This window comes from Schistocerca serialis, chromosome 7, assembly GCF_023864345.2.
Source record: "Schistocerca serialis cubense isolate TAMUIC-IGC-003099 chromosome 7, iqSchSeri2.2, whole genome shotgun sequence".
In the NCBI taxonomy this organism is placed as follows: domain Eukaryota; kingdom Metazoa; phylum Arthropoda; class Insecta; order Orthoptera; family Acrididae; genus Schistocerca; species Schistocerca serialis.
The window spans coordinates 460,917,706-460,938,761 of record NC_064644.1 but is presented as its reverse complement, the minus strand read 5'-3'; positions in this window follow the sequence as shown (position 1 = coordinate 460,938,761).

Below are 21,056 nucleotides of genomic sequence, written 5' to 3'. Positions count from 1 at the left end.
TAACGCCAAAATTCAGTTATGTAATATTAGCAGTTGAGTAGAACGGAATATTAGGATTTATTGTACATAATTTTACTTATCGTTTCGGTCGTTAAATTAATTTTGTCGCTCTAGCAAAGATATATTCTATTGTGTCCATATGTTCTATGTAACATCTACAACTTGACATTTTTGCTACCCCATCATCATTGAAAGGAATGTTTTTCTTAGTTATGTGAAGATATGATGTATTTCTTAAACGTAGAAAATGTGTGTTGCTATAAAACGTATACTGGTTTGCTCACGTAATTTCCCACGAATTTAAAAGCACTCACATAGTTTATGTATCAAAATGTGGAAACTTTGAAGTATATGACACAAATACACAGATAATTCGTTGCACAGAAATATATTCCATGTAATTTTCAGCCACATTACCTGTATTATTAACTTTAAAACGTATCATACTTGTGTCTGTGAAGGTTAGAAAGAAAAACAAAGAATGTCTCGTTCGTAACGAAATTTAAAAGAAAATAATTTGCTTTACCTTTGTGCACAAAAAAAACACCGACTGGTAAGAGTGTGGCGGTGGTGGTATGTATAGACTGCTCAATAGCGAGGACGTTAGAGGACGTACTCAACTCATGAGTGACAAATGTGTTCTTTTTTGTGAAAACTGTGCAATAGATGGTAAAAAAAAATGCAATCCTCAACCTCACTAGTAAATTCTCCCTCACTCACTCTTGCTGTTACATACCAACGTTCCAGCAGGGATAAAATCTGTAAGAGCTATCTGAAAATTCCAGAATGAAGGTAGGAGACGAGGTACGGACAGAAGTAAAGCTGTGAGGACGGAGCGTGAGTCGTGCTAGGGTAGCTCAGCCGGTAGAGCACTTGCTCGCGAAAGACAATGGTTTCGAGTTCGAGTCTCGGTCCGGCACACAGTTTTAATCTGCCAGGAAGTTTCCTATCTGAAACTTGTTTGTAGTAAATCCTAAACCACTAATGGTTGGGTTTAAATAAACTTTTCTCTAAGTCACCATTGTGGCTGGCTGCTGTGTTAGATTATAAATCTTATTCCACAGGGTAGTTAATCAGTCAAGTTTGCGATCGCCACCATGTATGGATTTCGCACGGCTCTCGTCGCTTCGAGGATGCCATGAGGGCTGAACAGCGCAGGAACAAGATCGTCTAATGTACTACAGAGCCCTAAAGCGTCTTTCAAGACGTTAATACAGAAGCGCATCACACCAACTTCGTGATAAACTCCTCCAGAAGACAGAAATCAATCGAAAGGGTTAACGTGAGATATCTGCTAACTTAACGCATATGCTAGCCTATAGATGTGGCATATTTTCGTCTTCTAGAAAGAGCGCGGCGAAAAGTTCTTGGTGAATGGAACATAAAAAACAGGGGGCCGCTTCAAAACTGCATTCGAAGCCATAAATTCTACTTCAGCAGAGAGTTTGAAATCAGGTTTCAGAACTTGTGCCATAGTTCCTCTAAATCCACAGAAAGTTCTGGTCACGCTACTTGGGACCTGTAGAACTCCTCACGAAGATATGGAACAGTCTTGGACAGACTCACTTACTGAACACTTGCAGAACACCTGGGAGAATGAAACATCAGCAGACTGTTGTAGAGTTGGTTCAAATGGTTGAAATGGCTCTGAGCACTGTTGGACTTAACTGCTTTGGTCATCAGTCCCCTAGAACTTAGAACTACTTAAACGTAACCAACCTAAGGACATCACACACATCCATGCCCGAGGCAGGACCGTAGCGGTCGCGCGGTTCCAGACTGTAGCGCCTAGAACCGCTTGGCCACTCCGGCCGGCTGTAGAGTTGGGAAACGAATCAATATTTTACCAGTACAAAGTGTCCATTATGTTGATTTGATTGTTACAGGCAAACAAGACAATTAATCAGTCTTATAAGGAGAATATAACGTAACCAGAAGGAAGTGCTTCTGAAACGCATCATAACAATGGAGAACATGTCCTCGTTTCCTTCGGACTTTTAAAAATATTCACAGGCCATTACATATGGACGGCAGGCAGTGGATAAAAGCAAGTAAATCACTGGTCAATGCACAGGATAGTGAAGTTATTGTGGCGTCCCGTCGTCTCAGATCATCATTTACTCAAGAGCGGTACAAAAAAATCATGCCGTAGATTAGCAGGCCACGCGCATTCAGTAAGCCGGCCTGGCTTTTGTTTCAAGTGACTTAACGAGGAAGTTTAAAGCCGAAGTCATAACAGGAGAACAGGGATATGAAACCTGATCTTATTACGTATGAAACCTTTGCCACTGCATCACGTCTCTCAGTAATCTGGAAACCGTCTGTGGAATTCTAGTTACAAGTTACCATTAATGTTTAACACAGTATCTTAACTCCAAGGAAATAATAACTTCGTGATTACCATTCACTTATATTTTCTAAATGCAAGAGCCGGCCGCAGTGGCCGAGCGGTTCAAGGCACTTCAGTCCGGAACCGGGCGACTGGACTGCTACGGTCGCAGGTTCGAATCCTGCCTCAGGAATAGATGTGTGTGATGTCCTTAGGTTATTTAGGTTTAAGTAGTTCTAAGTTATAGGGGACTGATGACCTCTGATGTTAAGTCCCAAAGTGCTCAGAGCCATTTCATATTCTAAATGCAAGAACCTAAGATAATTATCACTTCTCACCAGGTCCGGTTTCTTTCGCTATATTGAATAATATCCTACACCGTGAGACGTCAGGCGAGTATTTACGTCCTGTCACGTGTCGTTTCATTTAAAAAGCTGACGAGCGGCTCGCGTTGATTAGTCTGGCCGTAAAAAAAAGCTTACAAATTGTCCATCGCTTCCTTCCTAATGATGATGAATGCAGTCAGTAGATCCGGTTTATTTCACTTTGTTGTAAATGTTGTATAGTAACTCTTTACGAGAATAGCAGCTGCTTTTGACGAAAGTAGATGCAAAAAATGTGTGTGAATTCCTAAGGGACCAAACTGCTGAGGTCATCGGTCCCTAGACTTACACACTTAAACTAACTTAAACTAACTGATGCCAAGAACAACATATACACCGACGCCCGAGGGAGGACTTGAACCTCCGGCGGGAGAGGCAGCGCAATCCGTGGCATGGCGCCTTAAATCACGCGACCACTCCGAGCGGCGTAAATGCAAAATGTTTCATTTTCAGTAAATGTATTCTCCGTATTTTACATTCAATTACCTTTCATTGTTCCGTATTTCATACCGGCTTCCCAAATCTCTAGTCCTTTGCCCAGCGTCATTTCATTGTGTTAATCGAACTACGTCAACGTCTGAGATCCCTGTAAACTGTTTAGAAGTAAAGTGAACAACAGTATTTACATAGAGTGTGAAAGTTCGTCTGATCTTTTTTTCCCGTAAACACTGCTCCATATTGTAGAATGAAGGCTTTCACGACCGGGTGACATGGCTGTTGATATACTTTGCGGGATGTGAGGTCGTGGTCCAAGAACTTTTCTGCTCCTTACGTTTCGTCCATAACTGCGCTGGACTTCCTCAGAGGCGCTGCTCCGCTGAGTCTTGCCGACTGACTGGCCGTTTTTTTCAAAAGCCTGCTTCAGATGTTTCACTTCAGCATCCAAATGCTCAGGTGTACATATCCGTTCCGCTCGATCGACAAGATCTGTCCGTATTTGTTGCCTTCCGAAAAACTTTATATTCCAAGCTTCTATCGGACCGTCTCATAACTAAGACATCCAAGAAAGATATTCTGTTATCCTTTTCTATTTCCATGGTAAACTGTATTTTTGAGTGAATTTTATTTAGATAATCAAAGAAATCGTCCAAGGCCTTTCTGCCATGTGACCAAACCACAAATGTGTCATCTCCATATCGATATCACCGAGATGGTTTGTTATTAGCTTTGTCTAGGGCTGCTTGTTCAAACTTCTCCATATAAAGATTGGCAATCGCAGGGCCTAATGGATTACCCATTGCTACTCCATCAAGTTGTTCATAAAATTCATTATCCCACTGGAACTGACTTGATGTAAGACAATGTCTCAAAAGAACAGTCAAATCTTCTGGAAAAATATCCGCCATGAAAATCATAACTTCGTTAACAGGAATCATTGTGAATAAGGACACAATGTCAAAACTTACAAGAATATCTTCAGGGGCCAGAGTTAGTCCCTCTAGTTCTTCAATAAAATGACGCGAGTCTTTTATATATGAGTCAGTTTTTCCAATGAATGGTTGTAAACAAGTTGTTAAATATCTTTCTATTTCATAAGTGGGAGAATTGATGGCACTGACTATGGGTCTTAAAGGAAAATCTATTTTATGAATTTTAGGTACACCATACAATCGAGGATACATAGCTTCACTTTTCAACAAAGCTGTTTTATGTTCTTTTCGGATAGACGTAGATGACTTAATCAAATTATTTGTTTTCCTAAGTACACTGGCTATAGGATCCCTCGCAAGTTTTTTATACTGTCCTCACGTTAAAAGGTTCAACATTTTTCTTCGGTAATCTTCTGTATTCATAACAACAGTAGCGTTCCCTTTATCTGCGGGAAGAACCACTATTTCTTCATCTGCATTCAAATCCTTAAGAGCCTTCCTCTCACCTTTTCTTAAATTACTTTCTAGAGGTCTGCTGTGGCTTAAAACTCTAGTGGTTTCAATTCGAATTGCATTCGCGGTTGCCTTAGGGATATTTCGTATACCTGCTTCTACATTCGCGATAATATCTTCAAGTGGTACTTTTACAGGTGTTATAGCGTAATTTCCTCCTTTTGCAAGGACGGAAATCTCGTCTTGAGATAACACTTTCTTTGACTTGTTTATAACAGATTCTCATATTGTCCTACGAAGTACCAAAAACACACCATTCCGAGCGCACATTCTGAAACTGTAGCTTCGTGGTCATCAGTTAACTCACTAGCTCTCTTTCTTTAGGGATTCCGCACCTCAGTCGATAAAAAAGGGACACTTATAAGATCACTTCGTTGTCAGTCTTTCTGTCTGTTAAGACCCCCTCGAGAATGGGCAGGGGTAATAAGTTGAAATTTATGTTAAATGCAACAGGTTTACGATACCCTGGCGTTTTAAATAATTTAAGCATGTGAGCCACTGCAGTCAAAGCTACGGTTATATATGTCACATACACTAAGCAGATTCAGAAGGATGTAGGTTGCAGTAGGTACTGGGAGATGAAGAAGCTTGCACAGGATAGAGTAGTATGGAGACCTGCATCAAACCAGTCTCAGGACTGAAGACCGCAACAACTACAACATGTCACATAATCTGAGACTCGCAAAATCATTCATCAAAACCTGTAGATGTGCTATCTGGAGACACATGTCGGTCCTGGAATCGAGTCACGTTCGGACCTCGGATTTGATTTTCCAGTCCTCGTTTTAACCTAGTCTTCGCTTCCCAATAATGTGATGAGGCACCAGAATCAACACGTGGTTTGGATTCCACGTTACACTGTAGATACCTTTTTTTCGGTTTGATAACTGGTGCAGTTTACGGGCACGCAAGTTGCGGCGTCCAATAGAAAGAGTTGCACGAGGGCACTGAGGCACACGAAACTATTGTTATTATTATTATCATTATCTTTATACATAATTAAGCAATTTAGTATTTACAGGACTCTCAGAGCGTGGGCCTTACTCGCACTTCTTCGGTTTCTTTACTTTTTCATGTCTTTTGTCCCCAGTCCAATAGGGCGAGACTGGCTGTTGTAGAACTTTGTTATGTTCTGGCGATATCAGCGGCATGATAGAAATGGAGCTGAGAAATTCCAGCTGGAAATAAGTGGGAGGAGATTTCCAGTTCCATCATTCACCTGATAAGCAAGGGAAATCTCGCGAAACCCTAATCGACTGTCACTTTGGCACTACTTGTTTCTGACACAAGAATTAAAAATGCGTGAGTGTATGTGTTGGTATGTGTGCCTCTGTATGAGACAGTAAGTCCAATGTTCTACGTTAACAGCAGTTTTGAAAAACGGTAATATTCCTTAACATATGTTTGTTACGTTTGCTATGTACGAACAAAGTTGTTAGTGTGGAGAAATTGGTGCATGTCGCGTATTATTCTGCGTTAATTATATATATATATATATCAGATTTGGCAACAATGCATGTAAAAGACCTCGATAATTCACAGAACGGAAAGAGAAAAGGTTTCCTCCTAGACTGTCTTGGTCTGACATCCCACTCTTGCTCACTGGAAGTAACGTTGCGATATAAAAGGCGCATCACGAGAAACACACGCTGAAGCCGGTCGTCAGCTGTCTCGGTTACATGGCAGGTCTGCTCGTAAAATTTACTCCTCCGGCTGAAAGAGGAGGAGTTAATCCGAGAGAGGCAGACCCCAAACATATGTCACTCAACGCAACAGCCGGTCGGCACCCTCGCTAAAGAGGCTGTCTGCTGTAGAGGTATTTATAACACGAGGCGCTCAGCGACAACTTTCGATTAATTATCAGCCAGTAAAATCTGTTACACTATTTAATCTCTATCACAAAACATTAAGTGCCTTAAATTACAAAGAGAAATTTATACTGCATTTCAACATTTTAATTGTGACTATAATCTGTAACAGCTCGTGATTAGTAAACAGGCGTACGAAAGAGAACGGTCAGTTGTGTAGGTGGGTATCGAGGGGGAGGGGATGGGGAGACAGAAATAATCGCCTGCACATATTCATTCACATTAACTTATGGTCCATAAATAAACGGTTGTTAATTATTTGTATGAAACGATATCATTTGTTATTTATTTTCATCTCTCGGTCATTACACTGACGGCAAAAAATAATTACCGTAGAATAGTGAAATTTCGGGAATACATTTGTCTAGGTAATATATTTAAATGAGTAACGAGAGCGCAAGAAAGGCCATTGCCAATGTGAGTTGCTGGTACTTTAACAACCAGTGTAGCTTCCAGAATGTTGAACATAAGCACCCAGATGTGTATGCATTACTCGTACAGGTGTCAGATATCAGTTTGACGGATGGAGTTCCATGATTGTTGCACTTGGTCGGTCAATACAGGTACGGTTAACGTTGGTTGTGGATGACGCTGGTGTTGTCGCCTAACGATGTCCCATAGGTGCTCAAATGGGGACTGCTCTGGTCATCGGCAGATCAAGGCAACAAATCAACAACGGTAAGTGTGCGTGCGCTATCTTTTGGAAGAAAACTCATGAAATGCTGTTCAGAAATTGGCAGCACAACAGATCGAATCACTAGACTAACGTACAAACTTACAGTCAGGCTGCATCGGATAACCACATCTCTGTTCCCACTGTTATAAAGAAACGCGCCCCTGATCAGAACTCCAGATGTAGGTCCTCTGTATCGAGCATACAGACAGGTTGCCGGCCGTGGTGGCCAAACGGTTCTAGGCGCTTCAGTCCGGAACCGCATGATTGCTTCGGTCGCAGGTTCGAATCCTGCCTCGGGCATGGATGTGTGTGATGTCCTTAGGATAGTTAGGTTTAAGCAGTTCTAAGTTCTAGGGGACTGATGACCACAGATGTTAAGTCCCATAGTGCTCAGAGCCATTTGATTAAATGTTCATGTCATCCATAACGATGTATGCTGTCAGAATATAAGAATATGGAAGTTCATTTGGATGGGAATAAAGAGTCAGTCGGCTATGAAAGTTGCCTTAGCTTGTTCCAAAAGTTTCTGCATGGGAGAAACTGACAAGTATAATTTGGGGAAATTTTGTGAACAAGCACGGACATTATTTCTTCCACATTTCTGCCAGTGTTCAGAGTGAAAACTCTAGAGATGTTTAAGGTGTAACCCTATCTTGTTGTCATGAACTTGAAACAATGCAATGACGCTAGCGTGCGCGTATTGTTAATAAACTTATCTTTCATTGGAATTTTAGGTGAAATGTGCAAAAACAGATGGAGGAATATTCGGGACTTGTATCAGAGAAATAAACGAGAAAGAAAGCTTGGAACAGGTTCAGCTGCCTCAGCAAAACCAAGAAAATGGGTTCTGCTTGATCACTTGGCTTTAAGAAACCTACATTTCGTGGCATTTTAAATGAAATTGTCAAGAGCATATGGAGAAATATTAGTAACTCATACCAGAGAAATATATGACATAAAATGGTTTCATTAGGTCCAAATGTGTCAGCGAAACAAAACAAATGCATTCTCTATCGTGTGATGACCACACGATTCTCGTTGCGCGTCGACAGAACTGGCGGCTTGTCGCGACGCTCCCGGAGATATATGAGCCCAAATCTCGGAAATGGAGATCGATATCATTCTGATCTCAACTTTAAAAATAATTTCGATATGTTAGCTTCTTTTCATCGGCAACGATGTATGACCCAACGTGAACCATACGTAAAGTGGCCAGCGACCACATTTTTCACTGTACACAATTCAAATTTTATGCAGTAGGTTACTTGTAAATTAAGTATCGGAATAACTGTGACGAATATCGGAAAAATAGACACCTCATTATCAAGCTGTGATGTGAAACTGTAAGATACGCAAACATCAATTTTTTGTGCCTTTTACTTTCCTCACAATTGATAGAGAAGTAATATACAGCGAAAAAAACACGCAAAACCGGAAGAGATACTTTTCAATTTTTTAAAGTAAAAGGAGAATCTGTATCGAAAAACTAACTCTGGGAATCGATGTAACTTTGTTGCATTAACATACAGTATTTTTTACAGCAAGAAAATCGGAATTCTTATTTTTCTCATGTATTTGAATCCGCCGCCGCCGACCGGAGCTTGGGAAACAGCGACGACTCCAGTCGTGTTGCGGCCGTGTCGCCGTCTGCCAGGATGGGAAAAGAGGAGGGGCAGCGTCGCATTCGCAGCCAACTGTCGCGTCTTGCACAACGTAACTTAAAGGTACGTTGTCCAAGACGCGACGCACACTAGCGACTGCGACGGGTCGCTACGTGACGTCAGAAGTTGCCTGCTGGCGCATGCGCAGTTCGAGTTTGGGATGCGACGCGCGACTGTTGCGGCAGCTGCCGCAGCACTGCACCAGTGAGCAGTGTTGCGACGGAAGTCGCACGACACAAGGACGTACGGCTGCCAGAAAGATGTCGAGCCAGTCAAGGAAAACTGAAATGAGCCACTCACAGGATGTGATGCTCTGTGAGCTGATCTCGCAACATCCTTGCCTTTACGATTTGAAGAACCCTAAATATAGAGACACTATGTTCAGAGACAGAATTTGGGAAGAAATTGGTGCACAGTTGAAACTGGCAGGTGAGTGAAATATATAATATTTTCCCATTAATGCAAATTTTTCAGGCCTGTTATGAAAATCAGTATAATCCATGCAGATGTAGAATTAGAATGATGAAAATGAACTTGAAGGTCAATTTTCGCATTACTCTTTTTTGTGACGATAAAAATTGAAAACGGCAAGTACATTATAAAATGAACAATGTAAAGTACAACGAGAAAGTTACATTTTACAATACCTTCACTTTGAAAGTAAACGGTAGATTGGTGTCTTGATGATACCTTCTAGTTGTGAAAAACGACCACCAGATTGTTGTACAGCTTTCTGTAATCAATAGATGTTCGTTTTTGAGGAAGGCGTCTCTCAACAGATTGCGCAAACAGTATGCTGCAATAAGTAATTTGTCACATTCACTTCAATTCATTGGTAGAAGATGGTGCTCAAAAAACTTGTGCCAAAAGTGCACTACTGTTTTACAAGGCCCTTCTGGTCTGACACAGTTCACAATTGAAATTCGTCTTTTGTAAATCCTGGAGTCATCTTTTGAGTGCAGCTTGGGAAGATTAAATGTTCATGTCATCCATAACGATGTATGCTGTCAGAATATAAGAATATGGAAGTTCATTTGGATGGGAATAAAGATTCAGTCGGCTATGAAAGTTGTCTTAGCTTGTTCCAAAAGTTTCTGCATGGGAGAAACTGACAAATATAATTTGGGGAAATTTTGTGAACAAGCACGGACATTATTTCTTCCACATTTCTGCCAGTGTATACTGTAGACGTTCAGAATGAAAATTCTAGAGATGTTTAAGGTGTAACCCTATCTTGTTGTCAAGAACTTGAAACAATGCAATGACGCTAGCGTGCGCTTATTGTTAATAAACTTATCTTTCATTGGAATTTTAGGTGAAATGTGCAAAAACAGATGGAGGAATATTCGGGGCTGCTATCAGAGAAATAAACGAGAAAGAAAGCTTGGAACAGGTTCAGATGCCTCAGCAAAACCAAGAAAATGGGTTCTACTTGATCACTTGGCTTTAAGAAACCTACATTTCGTGGCTTTTTAAATGGAATTGTCAAGAGCATATGGAGAAATATCAGTAACTTATACCGGAGAAATATATGACATAAAATGGTTTCATTAGGTCCAAATGTGTCAGCGAAACAAAACAAATGCATTCTCTATCGTGTGATGACCACACGATTCTCGTTGCGCGTCGACAGAACTGGCGGCTAGTCGCGACGCTCCCGGAGATATATGAGCCCAAATCTCGGAAATGGAGATCGATATCATTCTGATCTCAACTTTAAAAATAATTTCGATATGTTAGCTTCTTTTCATCGGCAACGATGTATGACCCAACGTGAACCATACGTAAAGTGGCCAGCGACCACATTTTTCACTGTACACAATTCAAATTTTATGCAGTAGGTTACTTGTAAATTAAGTATCGGAATAACTGTGACGAATATCGGAAAAATAGACACCTCATTATCAAGCTGTGATGTGAAACTGTAAGATACGCAAACATCAATTTTTTGTGCCTTTTACTTTCCTCACAATTGATAGAGAAGTAATATACAGCGAAAAAAACACGCAAAACCGGAAGAGATACTTTTCAATTTTTTAAAGTAAAAGGAGAATCTGTATCGAAAAACTAACTCTGGGAATCGATGTAACTTTGTTGCATTAACATACAGTATTTTTTACAGCAAGAAAATCGGAATTCTTATTTTTCTCATGTATTTGAATCCGCCGCCGCCGACCGGAGCTTGGGAAACAGCGACGACTCCAGTCGTGTTGCGGCCGTGTCGCCGTCTGCCAGGATGGGAAAAGAGGAGGGGCAGCGTCGCATTCGCAGCCAACTGTCGCGTCTTGCACAACGTAACTTAAAGGTACGTTGTCCAAGACGCGACGCACACTAGCGACTGCGACGGGTCGCTACGTGACGTCAGAAGTTGCCTGCTGGCGCATGCGCAGTTCGAGTTTGGGATGCGACGCGCGACTGTTGCGGCAGCTGCCGCAGCACTGCACCAGTGAGCAGTGTTGCGACGGAAGTCGCACGACACAAGGACGTACGGCTGCCAGAAAGATGTCGAGCCAGTCAAGGAAAACTGAAATGAGCCACTCACAGGATGTGATGCTCTGTGAGCTGATCTCGCAACATCCTTGCCTTTACGATTTGAAGAACCCTAAATATAGAGACACTATGTTCAGAGACAGAATTTGGGAAGAAATTGGTGCACAGTTGAAACTGGCAGGTGAGTGAAATATATAATATTTTCCCATTAATGCAAATTTTTCAGGCCTGTTATGAAAATCAGTATAATCCATGCAGATGTAGAATTAGAATGATGAAAATGAACTTGAAGGTCAATTTTCGCATTACTCTTTTTTGTGACGATAAAAATTGAAAACGGCAAGTACATTATAAAATGAACAATGTAAAGTACAACGAGAAAGTTACATTTTACAATACCTTCACTTTGAAAGTAAACGGTAGATTGGTGTCTTGATGATACCTTCTAGTTGTGAAAAACGACCACCAGATTGTTGTACAGCTTTCTGTAATCAATAGATGTTCGTTTTTGAGGAAGGCGTCTCTCAACAGATTGCGCAAACAGTATGCTGCAATAAGTAATTTGTCACATTCACTTCAATTCATTGGTAGAAGATGGTGCTCAAAAAACTTGTGCCAAAAGTGCACTACTGTTTTACAAGGCCCTTCTGGTCTGACACAGTTCACAATTGAAATTCGTCTTTTGTAAATCCTGGAGTCATCTTTTGAGTGCAGCTTGGGAAGATTAAATGTTCATGTCATCCATAACGATGTATGCTGTCAGAATATAAGAATATGGAAGTTCATTTGGATGGGAATAAAGATTCAGTCGGCTATGAAAGTTGTCTTAGCTTGTTCCAAAAGTTTCTGCATGGGAGAAACTGACAAATATAATTTGGGGAAATTTTGTGAACAAGCACGGACATTATTTCTTCCACATTTCTGCCAGTGTATACTGTAGACGTTCAGAATGAAAATTCTAGAGATGTTTAAGGTGTAACCCTATCTTGTTGTCAAGAACTTGAAACAATGCAATGACGCTAGCGTGCGCTTATTGTTAATAAACTTATCTTTCATTGGAATTTTAGGTGAAATGTGCAAAAACAGATGGAGGAATATTCGGGGCTGCTATCAGAGAAATAAACGAGAAAGAAAGCTTGGAACAGGTTCAGATGCCTCAGCAAAACCAAGAAAATGGGTTCTACTTGATCACTTGGCTTTAAGAAACCTACATTTCGTGGCTTTTTAAATGGAATTGTCAAGAGCATATGGAGAAATATCAGTAACTTATACCGGAGAAATATATGACATAAAATGGTTTCATTAGGTCCAAATGTGTCAGCGAAACAAAACAAATGCATTCTCTATCGTGTGATGACCACACGATTCTTGTTGCGCGTCGACAGAACTGGCGGCTAGTCGCGACGCTCCCGGAGATATATGAGCCCAAATCTCGGAAACTGAGATCGATATCATTCTGATCTCAACTTTAAAAATAATTTCGATATGTTAGCTTCTTTTCATCGGCAACGATGTATGACCTAACGTGAACCATACGTAAAGTAGCCAGCGACCACATTTTTCACTGTACACAATTCAAATTTTATGCAGTAGGTTACTTGTAAATTAAGTATCGGAATAACTGTGACGAATATCGGAAAAATAGACACCTCATTATCAAGCTGTGATGTGAAACTGTAAGATACGCAAACATCAATTTTTTGTGCCTTTTACTTTCCTCACAATTGATAGAGAAGTAATATACAGCGAAAAAAACACGCAAAACCGGAAGAGATACTTTTCAATTTTTTAAAGTAAAAGGAGAATCTATATCGAAAAACTAACTCTGGGAGCCGATGTAACCTTGTTGCATTAATATACAGTATTTTTTACAGCAAGAAAATCGGAATTCTTATTTTTCTTATGTATTTGAATCCGCCGCCGCCGACCGGAGCTTGGGAAACAGCGACGACTCCAGTCGTGTTGCGGCCGTGTCGCCGTCTGCCAGGGTGGGAAAAGAGGAGGGGGCAGCGTCGCAGTCGCAGCCAACTGTCGCGTCTTGCACAACGTAACTTAAGTCGCAAGTGACGGTCGTTTGGTGTCGGTGGAATGCACGCTACAGACCGTCTGTCTTGGAGTCGACCTTGAAGTAACCGATTCATATTTCACTGTAGTGCCACCTGCTGTTCATAATTGCTGCTGCAGATAGATTACAATGGGCCAGAGCCGTATGCGCAACATGATGGTCATTCCTCTCGGTAGCGTTACATGGCCGTCCAGTGCCGGGTATTCTTGCGACCCTGTATTCTAGTGAACACCGCTGCCAGCAGTGACGTACAGTGGTAGCATTTCTGCCAAATCTTCCTGCAATATCACAGAAAAAGGAACCAACTCCTCGTAGCCCTACTACATCACCTCGTTCAAATTCTGTGAGATGCTGATAACGGCATCTTTGTAGCCTTAAGGCATTCTTGACTAATATCAGTTCACCATGTCCAATCTGAAAGGTAACTAACGCTCGCGATCGTGTATTTAAAGCAAACCTCACCTGAAGCCTTTAGTGGTGCTACTAGCGCCAGTCTTATGCTACGGGTGCGGAATCTGAACCGACGTAATCTTTCAGACATAGAAACACGCCTACCAATTTTTGTTTAGGTCGCACCACTCTGTCTTGGTGGTGCGACTTTTTTACCGTTAGTGTATATGATGTCGTGTGACCAGGGCCTCCCGTCGGGGAGACCGTTCACCGGGTGCAAGTCTTTCGATTTGATGCCATTTCGGCGACTTGCGCGTCGATGTTGATGAAATGATGATTAGAACAACACAACACCCAGTCCCTGAGCGGAAAAAATCTCCGACTGATATTGCATTAGAACATTTTAATTGTCATTATAATTTATAAGAGCTCGCTGTTAGTAAACAGGCTGTCCCAAAGAAAATGGTCTGTTTCGTAGGTAATTATGGATGGGGACGAGAGTGGGGAGACAGGAATTATCACCTGAGCATATGCATTCACATTTACGTGCGCTTCGTGAATAAATGGTTGTTAATTATTTGTATGAAATTTGCTGCTTCCTGTTGTGACTTGGCAAGACAGCCAAGTCACTATGAGAGGAAGCCGAAAGGCACGCGTTTAAGCTCACGCAGGCTGGCGTGAGGTCTGGAACAGGTCAAGGTCTTATAGTAGCAAAAATAGTACGTGATTTCTGGAATACTTAACTTTAATCCATAAGTGGTGAACATCGGTCTGACGGCACATGCATCACAAGATAAATAGCAATTGATAATGGCGCCTTACTAGGTCGTAGCAAATGACGTAGCTGAAGGCTATGCTAACTATCGTCTCGGCAAATGAGAGCGTAATTTGTCAGTGAACCATCGCTAGCAAAGTCGGCTGTACAACTGGGGCGAGTGGTAGGCCGTCTCTCTAGACCTGCCGTGTGGCGGCGCTCGGTCTGCAATCACTGATAGTGGCGACACGCGGGTCCGACGTATACTAACGGACCGCGGCCGATTTAAAGGCTACCACCTAGCAAGTGTGGTGTCTGGCGGTGACACCACACTTCCTTCCCCCCACCCCCCGTCCTCCCGCCGTGTCCTCACAATCTTCTCCCCTACGGACTTCCATCCTGTACCAGCGCGCTTTTCTGCTGTAGCGCTGTAGCCGCAACTCTCGTATCGCACACATAGGAACGGAATACACACAAACACACACACACACACACACACACCACGTCACATGTAAACACTACTTTCGCCGTTGTAGCAATACTTAAACACACGCGGAAAACGAATGCATATGCAGAGAAACAATAACAGGTGAAAAACAAAAGAAAACAAATGTAGCTTCAGCTGTTCTTTTGTGAAGAACTCAAAGTTTAACGAAGTTAAACTGAAGTGCATATAAAATCCGAAAAAACAGAGTAATGAGAATGAAACTTCCGTTAACAACGAGAGGAAGAACTGTTGTCATCAAAATATGAGAATGCACATTTCTTCCTCCTACGCATACCTCGTGAATTCACCATAACAAGATAATTAGAAAAATTGTAATTGAAACAGAGGTTTACCGACTTTTTTCCCACGCACCATCACCAAAATGGAACACAGTGAGGGGGGTGGGGGGGGGTGGGGGGAACGAGACTGATACTGGTGCTACCCTCCGCCACATACCGCAAGGCGACTAGCGGAATGTACAGGAAACACATTCCCGTCTTCTCCGCCGGATATTGTACCAGAAGCCGATGAATTATTTAACACTAAGGAATTTAGACTCTTGATCTGGAAGGAAACTGGAGAAATATTCACAAAGTTCGGTATCGTAACGACGTTAAGAACATCGTTGAGTGCTTTTTCTTTTGCAGCAATGAAGTTTCTTTGCCAGTATCAGTCTTTTCATTTTACCCTAAAGTTGGAAGAAGAAATGGAGAGAGAAAACGTAAGTGTCATAACCAGTGATAGGGGTCACATTATTGCAGGTAGCATAGAAGTACAGTGTGTTCTACGTACGACGGGTGCACGGTGTCCTGTGTTGCGTGGGAACCAGGTCCGCGGAGACAGGATCTGACTGCAGGTCGTTCCTCGGACTATGAGAAGTGTTGTACCCATTGAAACCGAATGTGGTCGGCTTTCGGTAAATCGTTGCACCATTTAGCACTTCATAGTGGAGTGTCACTGACATCTCACAACGCTGTGCAGAATATCGAGCCGAAACCCCGCAAGGTAATGGGAAAGCCTCGACTGGCCAATTCAGATGTTGTTGCTCGACATTAGTAGGGGAAAGTGTTGCACCTGAAGGATAGTGTACCTAGCAACACACGATTTTTCCTGGCCTTGTTTCAGTCTAGTGAACGAGTTTAGAATGAGATTAAGGAATGCGTACTAGATACAGCCATACGCAGCTTCCAGCATTATCTACTATTTTAGTTGTTGTGAAACATGACGTTGTGTTTTGTGCAGCATTTGTAAATTTTATTGGTTCTATACATTTAAGTGTTGTATAATATTTTAAAAATACTTGAAGATACTGTTAATTCTTCAGTAACTGAATTTTGCCGTAAGTGAAATCCAATATATTTTTTAAACTAGTTACCTAACAGACAGCTAAGTTATACTTCATCTGTCGTGCACGATATTATATCTTGGAAAGGAAGAGAGCTATCCACGGTGGAACATGTATTATTTGCAAATGGACTGGGTCTCTTTAATGCTTAACAATTTACCTGTCTTGAAAATGGAAATTAGTATTGTTTTCCAATAGCTTCTATTTCAAAATGTTTACCCTATAAAATGTCTGTGATGATACTTTTACTTAAGTTAATATAAGTTACTGATTATTAGTTTGTAGCAGAGTAATAATGTAATAGATAGGCTACTGAGTGCAGTATTGATTTTCTCGTTTACAACGCTTTTCAATTTGAATTGAATATTTTTTCCCAAGGTACATAACCGTGTTGTATCTTGGAACATTTAATCACATATGAGAAAATAAATTTTTGTAGGTAAATTTATGTAATTTCAGAAAATTCTGCAATACATAAAGAGTGAACGCTATCAGATAAAAAACAGCATAAGAAAAAAAATTTCTATTACAGGGATAATTAGATCCGAAATTATGAAAAGGTACAATACTCACATAATGCAAATGGCTCCTTCAATCTGTGAAACTCGGAGACCTGATCCTTAAATACTCTTTCTTCTGCTGAAGCAGGGGTAGTGAACCTTTTTTATCAAGCGCCCACTTTTGTAGCTCTGTTCGCAGTAAAATTTTCTAACCGCCACCGGTTCAACAGTAATGATGGTATACAAGAAAGGGAAACAACTTTATTTTATAAAATATACAAAGTAAAGTGGCAGCAAGTTAAACTACATAATAATAACTACTATTCCAGTACTTTATGTCAAAATTCTTAGTAAACCTATCGAGAATGTTTTTAAAACACCATCGGCTTATCGCCCTCAATGAAAGCTGGAACGGTCACTAGTTGGCAGTAGGTACGAGGTTGACTACTGAAGCAGAGCGGCATTTGTTGGCCTGTGTGAGGTCGCAAATCCTCATGAGGTACATGAAGAGTGTCTGCATGGCGTGTTAACTTGAGTGTGGTCTGCAGTTAATGCAACGCGAATCAGTGGACAGATATTTCTTTGCCACGCCATAACATGTGTTTTGCACACGAGCAACATACCGTGACTATTTTTGTGAGAACCAACAACTAATGGACATCGCAAGAGAACAGAGTGCCAAAGCGGACGTCGGAGTAAAGGAAGACGTCAAACCAATTCAGAAGTGTTTTGCTCGTCTTGTTACCGGTAGGTTCGATCAACGCGCGAGTATTACTGAAATACAACGTCAATTCAGATGGGAATCCGTGGAGGAAAGGCGACGCTCTTTTCGCGAAACACTGTTGGAAAGAATCACTGTACACTTGAAACCTTCTGTTGTTGATACATGTCTGAGTAACAAAATGTAGAAAAGTGGCTCCCCCTTGATGGAAACCCTTTTTGTTTTCTTGTTTTTAATTTTTAAAATTCTTGAACTATTTTTGGCAACATACCACCACCATCAGTGAGTTTCTTTATTCGAAAATATTAAAATTAACACTGTAACATTACATTACGAAAAGCGTTATTATAAGTTATACTGTTTGCTTCCAGATAAAAGTGCGAATAATTCTATAGTATCTTTTCATTTTATAGTCATTAGATATTTCTACGTTTGTTGCGCTTTTTGGGCATACAGAATGCCAGCTGCAAAGGTATCAGCAGCTGTCGTTACCAAATACTAAATCGTGAACTTAAAAACGCCTGTGTTATTAAAATCGAAATTGCGCCTATATTGTGACACAATTTTGCAGAACACTTGGTTTTAACCTATTCTGTCACGTACTCACGTTACTTGGTAAAATTCAGTTGCTCCGAAAGTCATAAAAGAACCACTTGTGTCGTGAGATGTGCCGCGTGTCCTGAGAATGTTAAAAGGTGTAACGGGAATTCTACCAAGTTGTGCTCATTGGACGTATGATCTTTTTTTTGGGGGGGGGGGGGAGGAGGATAATCGTGGGCCCCTTCACACCTAACAATGTCTAGTGAGCAGCAAGAGAACCAAATGGTACAACATACTGAAGATTTCCGTAATGTAATGTAGCGATGTTAATTTTTGTGTTTAGAATACGGAAACCCATTGAAATGGCGGTATCTCAGCGAAATTAGTTTGGAGAATTAAAAAAAACCCAAAGAGCCTTTCTATCAAGGCGCGGTAATCTCATATTGCTGTTGGGAAAGTTTAAGAGGACTGAGATTTGCGACTGATTGCAGAACGATTCTACAGCGACGAACGTACATCTTACGTAAGTACGCCAATTAAAAGATAAGGAAAATTATGACGTACACTGGCTAATAGAAAGCCACTTTTCCCTCTACCCATTTGGGAGTTGAACAGGAGAAGGAATGATTAGTAGTTGTGAAAGGTATCCTCGCAACGCCCCGTACGGTGGCATGTGGGAAATGTATTATTCCATATGACATTATTGATGAAAATATGGAAAATATGTTAGCTTGCTGATTTATTTCTCCACAGTATTTTCAATGATTCTAAGTGCAAATGTGATTGAACTAAGTTGTTTTAGAAGTTTCAGTATGTGCTTTTTCCACTTTGAATCCCCATCGATATGGACACCTACGGATTTTGAAGTTTCCATTCTATTTATTATTTCATCACGATGCATTACACCTGTCATTGCTGTAGTACCCCTAGATATACACAGCTGAATAAATTGTGCCTTTTTAAAAATGAGGGAGACACCAATCAGTAATACTTTTAAGAACGTTGTTTACAATTTCTTTTGTTTCTCTATGCGTGCTTGGACTGATTTCAATAATAGTGTCATCTGCAAAAAGAACTGATTCTGATTGCTCTACATTGGACAGAAAGTCGTTTACATATACGAGGACCAGTAGTAGATCTGAGCCTTGAGGAACCCCACACGTGATTTATTCCCAGTCAGAATTACGTCCCTGGACTATGTTGGCTGAATTGCTAAGTTAAACTTTCTGCTTTCTTTGGCTTAGATGTGACATTGTTCACTGGTTGACTATACCATCAATATCATAGAACATCAATTTATCTATGAGAATCCTATGATTTACACAGTCAACTGACTCAGATAGCTCGCAGAAAATTACTTAATGCTTGTAAAATTTGGAGAGTGAAAATCTAAATGGCATTCTCAGTAGAACAGCTCTTCTGAAACCCAAACTGTGATTTGCTGAAGATATTATTGTTAATGTGAGATACTATTCTAGAATACATCACCTTTTCAAAGATTTTGAAAAAGATATCAGCTGTGAAACAGGTCGGTAGTCGTTTACATCTCTGTTTTCACCTTTCTTACAGATGGGTTTAACAGTGGCATAGTTCAGTCTCTCCGGAAAAATGCCTTGAGTTGGTGATGCATTACATATCTCAGATAAAACCTGGCTTATTATGGGGGAACAAATCATTAATACTCTATGGCAGACACCATCAAAACCAGATGAGCGTTTACTTTTTGAGAGAATTTATAATTTTCTTAATTTCAGAAGGAGAAATTGGTGATACATTCATGTGACTGAATTTTAAGAGAGTTAAGTTTTCACCATTGTTCGTCGAGTTCACGTATCCCCATTAATGCAACCATAATTCATAAAAATGGTATTTCGAGGTTAACGTCACTATCATGCACAGGCCGCAATGGACAGTTGCAATACTACTGTCTACAGACAGTATCTAAATTTCTCTGTCGCTGCTCTACCGTTATTTTCTACGGTTTCAGTCTGAATTCGTGCACAGCTGTATGATCAGATGACGCTGGTACTAAGACTGAACTGCTTAAGGGGCTCCGGAAAGGCTCAAAATCATGAAAAGTTCAATTTTTACTTTTTTGCGTTTTCTGAATCTGCAGACTATTACCTTTTAATAGATGTATAATTTATTCAATTCGAAGACTACAACTATTTTTAAATTTTTTTTGAAATGTGTTCTACATGGGCGTGACCCACTGTGGCGCTGTTAAACTGCTGTCAAATGGTGTTATTATTAACGTCCGTGTGCATCAGGTATATTTTGGTGATGTGAGATAAAGTATGTGTTGTGGCTAACCTGTGACGGTTCAATATATATCGCTGGTGTGATTGTCGATTGTTTCATGTTTATTTACTCTGTCGTTATCTCGAAAATATTCGTAATTAATTCTGTTTCTTGAGTCTCTGTTTTGTTGAAGTATAATAATGAGTAAAAGTAAAGTTATTAGAAATCCTCTGAAGGCTTTTAAGAAAAGGAGAAATGTTGGAAAGCCAAAGGTATGTGTTATTACTGTGAACAATAAAGACGATAACCAAGTGAGTGAACCTAACCTCTCAAGTATACCAGCCCATAGCAGTCAAAGTGGGAAAGAAAATACTTCACAGAAGAAGCTTGGTTTAATGAGTGAAAACTATGAATGTTTTATGGGCGAATCGGATGTGAATGAAATATTTGATATGTCGGTTCTCAAAGAAATTTTTTCAAACTGTGTAAGATGTATTCATTGTAGTGAAGTTGGTTTGGAACTCTCCATAATAAAGCACGTAGGACTTGCTAGTGAAATACAACTGAAATGTGATAAGTGTTCATACATGACCACCTTTTGGAACAGTGTTTCAGTAACTGCAACTGAAGAAAATGGTAGCAAAATCTACGAACACAACAACGAGAGATGCTTGCTTTAGACAAGGAACGACTTCGGGCTGCAGACAGGGCTGTAAAGAGTCT